The sequence below is a fragment of the Schistocerca americana genome, unplaced genomic scaffold (assembly GCF_021461395.2).
Source record: "Schistocerca americana isolate TAMUIC-IGC-003095 unplaced genomic scaffold, iqSchAmer2.1 HiC_scaffold_34, whole genome shotgun sequence".
Classification (NCBI taxonomy): Eukaryota; Metazoa; Arthropoda; class Insecta; order Orthoptera; family Acrididae; genus Schistocerca; species Schistocerca americana.
In genome coordinates, this window is record NW_025726060.1 from 2065505 (window position 1) to 2073984 (window position 8480).

Below are 8480 nucleotides of genomic sequence, written 5' to 3' on the forward strand. Positions count from 1 at the left end.
CTGTATCACAATGCTGACCAATATCTTTTTTGGACACTTATATTTATAGGATTTTGTTTCTACAGATTTGCAACGCTAATTCTTGACCTGTGAAATATTTTTATATGAGACTGCCACGGTAGCAGAAACTGCTGTCGTAAATATTTCCGTACGAAAGTTAAGTGACCACCTGCACGTAATGCGTCGCGGGCACCCAGCTGTGTCAGACGCCTGGAGAAAAAGCCATTATTGCCAGCCCTTTTCAGCGGCACAGGTAGAACAAAAAAGAAGGGGAGGCCATTATCCTTGGAAATATTCTTACATCTGCAAACCTGATAATGACAAGTGTCTTTCTACGAGAATTGAGAGCTACTGACTTACGAAATGCCACATAGCTATTGAATGATGATTTTATGCTTTGGTTTGCGTAATTGCTTATTTCATTTGATATCTGGTTTCCAGCTGTGTTGCAGCATTGCTTTTATAAAATGAAATGCATTTGCTAATGTGAACACTTTCTGTCAACAGATCTATTAAATAATTATTTTATGATCCACATTCTTTAAAAAAGGAGCACTTGGAAAGGAAAGAACAATAAGAAGGAACTAGTAACAGTAACACATAATTTTCTTTTCAAGTACATGGTAATATTTTTTTTACAATAAGTTGTTGTGGTGCACCACTTTAATTACATAGACATTAAGATGTGAATATACATTTCCCTTATCTGCATTGTTATCTTTAGTGTATTATTTTTCCTGCTTTAGCTATGTCATGTTTAGGTAGAAGTTATTTAATTTTCTGCTGCTGTTTGCCAGGCATAGTGCTACTGAACTTTAATTTGTGTTACTCTGCTAAGCCAGATTTATTTTTTTGTTGCTGCACATTGGCTCATATTTGTTGTAATGTTACATTGCTTGGTAATTTAGATTTACTGTAGCTTGCTTTGCAATTTTCCAATTTTTTGGTCATTGCTGTTTGTGTTACTTATTTTGTGCTGCTGCATTGCCTCGTCCCTTAGTTTAGCATCTGAGCTCAGTAGATTTAAGTTAGCTTAAGAGGGGGTAGCCTCTAAGAGAATGAGTTGCGATGAATTGGAAGAAATGCATTGAGAAAACAGGTTTAGGTAGGATTTTCTTGGAAATAAATGTTGAGGTAAGAAATGTGTGAACATATAAATACAAAAAGCATGCTTAGATAGAATTTTTTTGGTGGAAACAAAGGATGAAATAAGAGGAAAGATATATGAAGTTTTGGGTTGGACTGCAGTACCAAATGTTACACTGAAAACGAACCCTGTCCTTTCCTATTGGTGTTATCCCACTATGTGTTTGTGTACCCTTGAGTATTTGTTTTCTTCCTGTCTCTGTGTAGTTTCATAGAATTTTTTCTTCTTTTAATATTAAGCTACATTCACTATGATGAGGAATACTGTTATCCTCGAATATAATTGGCATTAATAATATGTTATTTACTTTGTAAAGATGTTAGACATTATTAATTCTGCTCTGTTAAATGCTCATGTGTGAAGTTGATGTTTCAAAAGTTATTGTGATCCTTTATGTATGTACTCATGTCATAATTCCACTGATGTATATGTTTATTTCTATTCTTTTGTAAAGCCTGTGTTATTACAAATGTTATCTGTATTGTTATGTTCTTTAATGATGTATTTTGTACCTTTGTAATTGTATTCTCATGTTATAAAATTGTACTTGACACCAGTTCATCAAATTAAGTAACTTGTGAGTTACATTTCACTGCACACGTTTCTGTTGGTCATAGTATATGGACAATATGTGAGAAGTTGGGATTGTTAGTGTTTGCACATGTGTTACTAATTCAGCAAGGGACTGGATAACAGCATAGCTGGTTCTAAGGACAATTCCAAAAACTTTGTGAGTGCACAAGTGGTGGTTTATGGACTTGCTATATTCTCCGCAAGACTCTTCGATGGTGAATGTGCACCTGCACAATCGCAACAGATGGCTGCTGGCCATCTCTACAAGGACTACAGTTGGTCTGCATCTTTGATGGCCCACCATTACCATTATCTCTACAAGGACTACAGTGGGTCTGCACCTCTGGTGGCCCACCAGTACCGTAATCTCTACCAGGACTATAGTGGGTCTGCTCTGTGATGACCTACCTACCAATATTCTTCCAAACTTCGACTGACTCCGCTGTGGGTTTGCTCTGTTGTGGCCCATTACCTGTCAGCATGTCAAGAGTCAGCACTGTCTTTCCGTTGGAAGGACAACGCTACTTCTTCAAGACTGCATGGAAATCCACTACTTCTGTGTGCAATTTCTTTTACTAATGAGACTTTGTAAAAAAAAATGTAATTACTATCATGATGAATGATTAGGACTATCTTTATGGACTGTGAGAAAATTTTAGCTTTTGACCAACATTGTATCAATAAGTGTGTGCATTTGATATCTTTGTTATTGCAATTATGAAAAAATTTTTCAAATCTGTATTGGCTACTGCCCAACCCAATTTGTAAAATTTTTTGTGGGGAGCATGGGGGCTATGTAAGTAGGCTGTTTATGTTTTCTCTATGTAAGTAGGCTGTTTATGTTTTCTTATTGGCAACGTTACGTAGCGCTCAATATGAAAATCACTGGCTGTGCTGTGTGCAGTCTGTGGCTGCTTTGCATTGTTGTAATACTCGCCATTGTAGTGTTAGGCAGCTGGCTGTGAACAGCGCATAGCGTTGCGCAGTTGGAGGTGAGCCGCCAGCAGTGGTGGATGTGGGGAGAGAGATGGCGGAGTTTTGAAATTTGTCATGAACTGCTATATTTATATATGATGATATCAAGGTAAATACATTGTTTGTTCTCTATTAATATCTTTCATTTGCTAACTATCCCTATCAGTAGTTAGTGCCTTCCATAGTTTGAATATTTTATTTAGCTGGCAGTAGTGGCGCTCGCTGTATTGCAGTAGCTTGAGCAGCGAAGATTTTTGTGAGGTAAGTGATTTGTGAAAGGTATAGTTTAATGTTAGTCAGGGCCATTCTTTTGTAGGGAATTTTGAAAGTCAGATTGCGTTGCGCTAACAAAATATTGTGTGTCAGTTTAAGCACAGTCATGTAGAATTGTTCAAAGGGGACGTTTCAGTGTGTTCAAATAATGGCCCCGTCCTGTGTACTTAACTTAATCTAAGATAATGGAGGATCTGTGATTTCTCTCCCCACGCTTGTCACTAGGTAGTTGATGCATCACACTTTCCTTCTGACAATTTAAACGTATTGCACGAAGAAATCATTCGACGAATATTTGTGACGTGTTACGATCATCTCTGTGTTCCATACGAACACCACCTTATTCGATGATTTATTCGACAGAAAGAACTTCACAAATTCATGAATTCAATAACGCTCCTGGCCCTTTATGCAAGTAGTTATTCGGCTTGGCATTGACTAATAGACTAGTTGGATGTAGTCCTGAGGGATTTTGTCCACTTGGCACATTAGATCGCCAAAATCCATAGATGGCTGGGGAGTCCTGCGCATAATTCTCCAAACGTTCTCAGCTCTGGAGAGATGCGGCGAACTTGATGGCAGAGGAAGGGTTAGGCAAGAACGAAGACAAGCAGTAGACACGTTTTCGCTTGTAATCAGGGCTAACATCGAAACAGGACTCATCTCTGAAGACAATTCGATTCCGTTCACTGAGATTCTAGTATGATGTGAGGTGACGTGTGTGGAGACGCCCCAGATAGCGATGGTTTATCAACCAGGCTGTCGCCCGCCATACGGCACGACAACCAGGACATTTGGTCTTGCGTGCAATTCCTTTACGTAGCAAGACGCCAATGGCTCTCATGTGTGGCACTCTTACAGCGCAGCCGTACGTCGACTATATTCTGTGCCCCGTTATGTTGCTCTTCCTGGCTAGCCATCCTGGGCATTTATTTCAGCAAGGTAATGTTCTCAGCCAGAGTTTTTACTGATTGCCTTCATCCTTGTCAAATCCTACCGTGGCCAGCAAGGTCGCCGGATCTCTCGACAATTGAGAAAGTTTAGAGCATTATGGGCAGGGCCCTGCAACCATCTCGGGATTTTGACGACAACTCTATCAGTCATTGCCAAGCCGAATAATTGCTTGTTTAAGAGCCAGAGGTGCACCAACGCGTTATTGACTCGCTCAGTTTATGAAGCTCTTTCTGTCTATTAAATCATCCAATTTTTATGAAATTGTAATAGTTTGTTTATGTATACATGCACACCACATCTACAGAGTTCCTTCCCCTTTGAATATTTCCTTCATGGTGTGTTGTTGTTTATGTCTTAGGGTGTATTCCTTGTTCTGGTTTTAGTTTAAATGTTGCACTAAAACATATATTTGACTCATATTATCTCTAGACTTCACACTTCCTGTTTACTATTGGAAAAGTGACTTGCAGAGATAAGTGCACTCACGTAGCGCAGCAGTGTTATTAATATCATGTGCAGATGTAGACGATTAGACACTATCTGATCAAAAGTATCCATACATCTCTATGTAATGCGTAATTTTCCACTAGATGTCATGAGATGCAGATTTGCCAGTCAAAGAGGTCATTGTAAAAGGACTCTATGAGAAAATAATAAAACAAAATGGAAGTATCCGTATCACCAATACAGAGGTTTAAGGTCGTAGATGCCACTCGAGGTAACACTGAAAGAGTTAAGAAACAAGTAGTATTAGGAATGAGGAATTAAGAAACGGTGTGGAGATTTATTGGCAAGGTGGTGTCAGACCTATGTATCAGTTTAATTACACTAAAAGACCTGTTGGGAGACAATGTTGATGTAGCAGATTTTGAGAAGGGCTGTATGACGGTGACGAATGAGATAAAGTTTTAAAAAGTTGTTATTAGTCCATGCAAAGAAGCACAGAATCCATGATACGTGAAAGTCTATCTATCTCCTCCACTACCAACTCGCAGTCCATCTCCTCCTGCCCCGCTCTCGGCCCACCTGCTTCTGCCCTCTCTCTCTGCCTATCTTATCGTACCCACACTCCTTGTCCTCTGTCTGTCCGCCTGCCTTTCCCCCTCAGTCTCCTCCTCACCCCACTCTAAGCCTACCTCATCCGCCCCTCTCTATCTGTCCATTTCCTTCTCCCTGTCTCTGTCCACCTCCTCCTGCCACCTCTTTCAGTCGATCTCCTCCTCCCCCACTAACTAATCATATCCTCTTTTCTTCCTCTGTCCACCTCGCTCCCCCTCTTTCCTCTTTCTTCCCATCTCCTCCTTTCTTTATCCATTTCCCAAGTCCTCTCCCTCTGTCCATCTCCTTCTCACCCATATCTAAGTCCATCTCCTCCAACTCCTTCTCTATGTGTCCATCCCTGCCTTTCACCCTTCTCTCTCCACGTTATCACTCTCACCCAAATAGGAGGTTGTTATCGAAGGAACAGCTCCGGGTTCATATGCCAATAATTAGAGACAATCATCGAAAAAGCAAACAGTGTGTTTATGTGTCACAATCCTTGTCACAGCAAGTCTGTTATTTAATATTGGGTGGGATCGCTTCTTGCATGTGATTTTTCTAGCTTGATTTTCGCTTATTGTAGCGAGCACAGTTACGCGGCTGCAAAAAGGCCTGTGCGAGGGTTTCGAAGAAAGGAAGCTTCCAGGTGAAATGTTGATACATCGTGGGGTTGATTCATAATTAACTAATCGTAGCCAAGGAGAGAAATTGTCGCTGTAAAAGATGGAGGGCCATGTCCGCAAGCCGGCCTAGTTGGCCGAGCGGTTCTAGGCGCTACAGGCTGGAACGGCGCCACCGCTACGGTCGCAGGTTCGAATCCTGCCCCGGGCATGGATGTGTGTGATGTCCTTCGGTTAGGTTTAAGTAGTTCTATGTTCTAGGGGACTGATGACCTCAGAAGTTAAGTCCCATTGTGCTCAGAGCCATTTGAACCATGTCCGTAACAAACAAATGTTGTGATACATACAAAGGACGGTAAAGACACTAATTTAATAAAGAGTTCACATCGGTACAATCGATTTAATACACTGATCAGCCAGAACATTATGACCACCTACTTAACAGACGGTTTGCCTACCTTTCGCACGGATACCAGCTGCGACGTATCGTGGCACGGAAGCAATTAGTCCTTGTTAGGTCGCTGGAGCGCGTTAGCACCACATCTGCACACGCAAGTCACCTAATTCCCATAAATTACGGGGAGAGGGCCTATGATTTCTGACGCCATGTTCAATCACAATCACATCCCAGATTTGTTCGGTCGGATTCAGTTCTGGCGAGTTGCGGGGTGGGAATGAAATCAACTGGAAGTCGCCACTATGTTCCTCGACCCACCCTATCACACTCCTGGCCTTTTGATATGGTGCACTGTCTTGTGCCACCACCGTCGAGACACACGATCGTCATGAAGGGGTGTACGTTGTCTGCAACCAGTGCGCAGTACTCGTTGACCGTCATGGTGCCTTTCACGATCTCCAGTGGGCTCACGGATGCCCACGTGAATGCTCCCAGAGCATAATGGAGCCGCCGCCAGTTTGTCTGCGACCGGTAGTACAGCTGTCAAGGAGTTGTTCCCCTGACAGACGAAATGTAGTACAGTTTCGGACGTTCAACAGCATATGTAGATACACTCTGCAAAATGTTTTGCAAATACAGTTACCAGCCAAAACGTTTTACATGCAGATGTCATGCATGACGCATTTTTTCACGTACCTCAATGTTCATGACGTCATATCTTGTGAACTGTGTGTCTCACAATGATGTAGTTTTTTAAGCACACCAGGGCATATGTAAATACTGTCTGCGAAATTTGTTGTGGATAGTGTAGTAGTAAACAAGTAATAAATTTAAACGTCACGCATGACGCACCACTCTCTACCTATCACAGTGTTTAGGACTTAATATGTCATGAGCTGTGTGTCGCACAATGATATAATTTCGCAGGTAAATTTAGTGCTGTATGTAAATACTGTCTGCTGACTGTGTCACAAATACAATTGGTAGTAAAGAAGTAATAAATTAAGACGTCATGCTTCACGTGATAGCTTTCTTGTATGATCAAAGGAAATATACTGAGATAAACTTCTATGCTTTCATCGTTTTGTGGGGTTTTTCACTATTTTGTGGGGTTTTTCACCGAGAAAATGTTTCGTAATCGTTTAGAATTATGTGTGAAATTGTTTGCAAATCTCGAGGTGCTCTCTTCTCAAATGTTGGATGAATATAGTTTGTGTATCCACGCGTCTTGGAGTACACTTCTTTTTGACACCCACACTCATTTCTTTGATATGTAGGTGGTTCTTACGCCCACCTTGATTCTTTCCAGACGGTAAGTGATGTGTATTTCAACGTTGGTTGAAGCGGTGCAGTGGTATAGGAGGAAATGTGAAACATGCATACATACATACATGCACACATTTTTATAATATGTGTGTATTCTGGATATATCTTAGCTGCTACACCCTGTATACATCGAAGGTTGGATGTTTTGAGCTGTGTTGATCTGCCACTATACAAAGGAATCAGAAGTGTTACAGACGTAACAAAACCTTCCATCTATTACAGTCTGACGTCAATTTGTTTGTCAAAATGATGTACTATAAAATTGAAGAAATATCGATATTTCAGTAGTAAAATAAGAACAGTGGAACTCTAAGCAACAAGACATCACTCAAAAAAATTGATATAAGCTCTAGGGCAACGTTACAAGAAAGCAGCGTATGTAATACGTTTCTTGTGTTGCTGAGGGCCTTAGTTACAGTGTATGTAGACATGAAGAGTAGAGATGTGCAATGCGGAATAATATAATAGAAAGCAGCCTAACGTGAATGTCTCCTTGACACTAGTTTCCCAAATCCAGATGAACAGACATAAATATGACATCTTTTCTGTTTAGAATATGGGTTTTATGTTATTTATTGCGTTCTGTCCTACAACGGCCAAGCTGAAACAACAGAAAGTGATTGATGAAGAAAACCACATACTGATGTGTCTGCTTTCTCTCCATACAACTACACTTTGATGTTTCATCATTTTGTTATTAAATCTACATAAACATGAATCATAGCACGAAATTATACTCCATTGTTAGCAACTGAAATTTTATTCGTTGATGTGAAATGAATGGATGTTGGGGATGGAATCAGTGAGGATGCATTGACATGGAATGATATCAGTAAAGACGAAGGAGAAGTGCTGAAGCAGCAATGTAGCGCATATGGGCCGGACGGAGACCCGAACAGGAACTTCCTGCTTTCAGGTGTAGTAGCTTTAACAAACCATTCTGTCCGGTCCTCCCTCATATCCGTTTCCAGTGGTGCTATTCCTATATACGCTGTGGGAGAAACTCTAGTAGTAATGTTCTTAAGCTGTTGGCGGGAACGTTACTGACAGCGAAAGTCTAATTTAGGCCTGGAGACGTGCTGAGATAGCTTAGCTGTTCAGGTGACTCCTCGTGAAAAGCAACCAATCCAGATACGAGTCGCTCTGGCATTAGTCGCGACACATTTAAATTCCA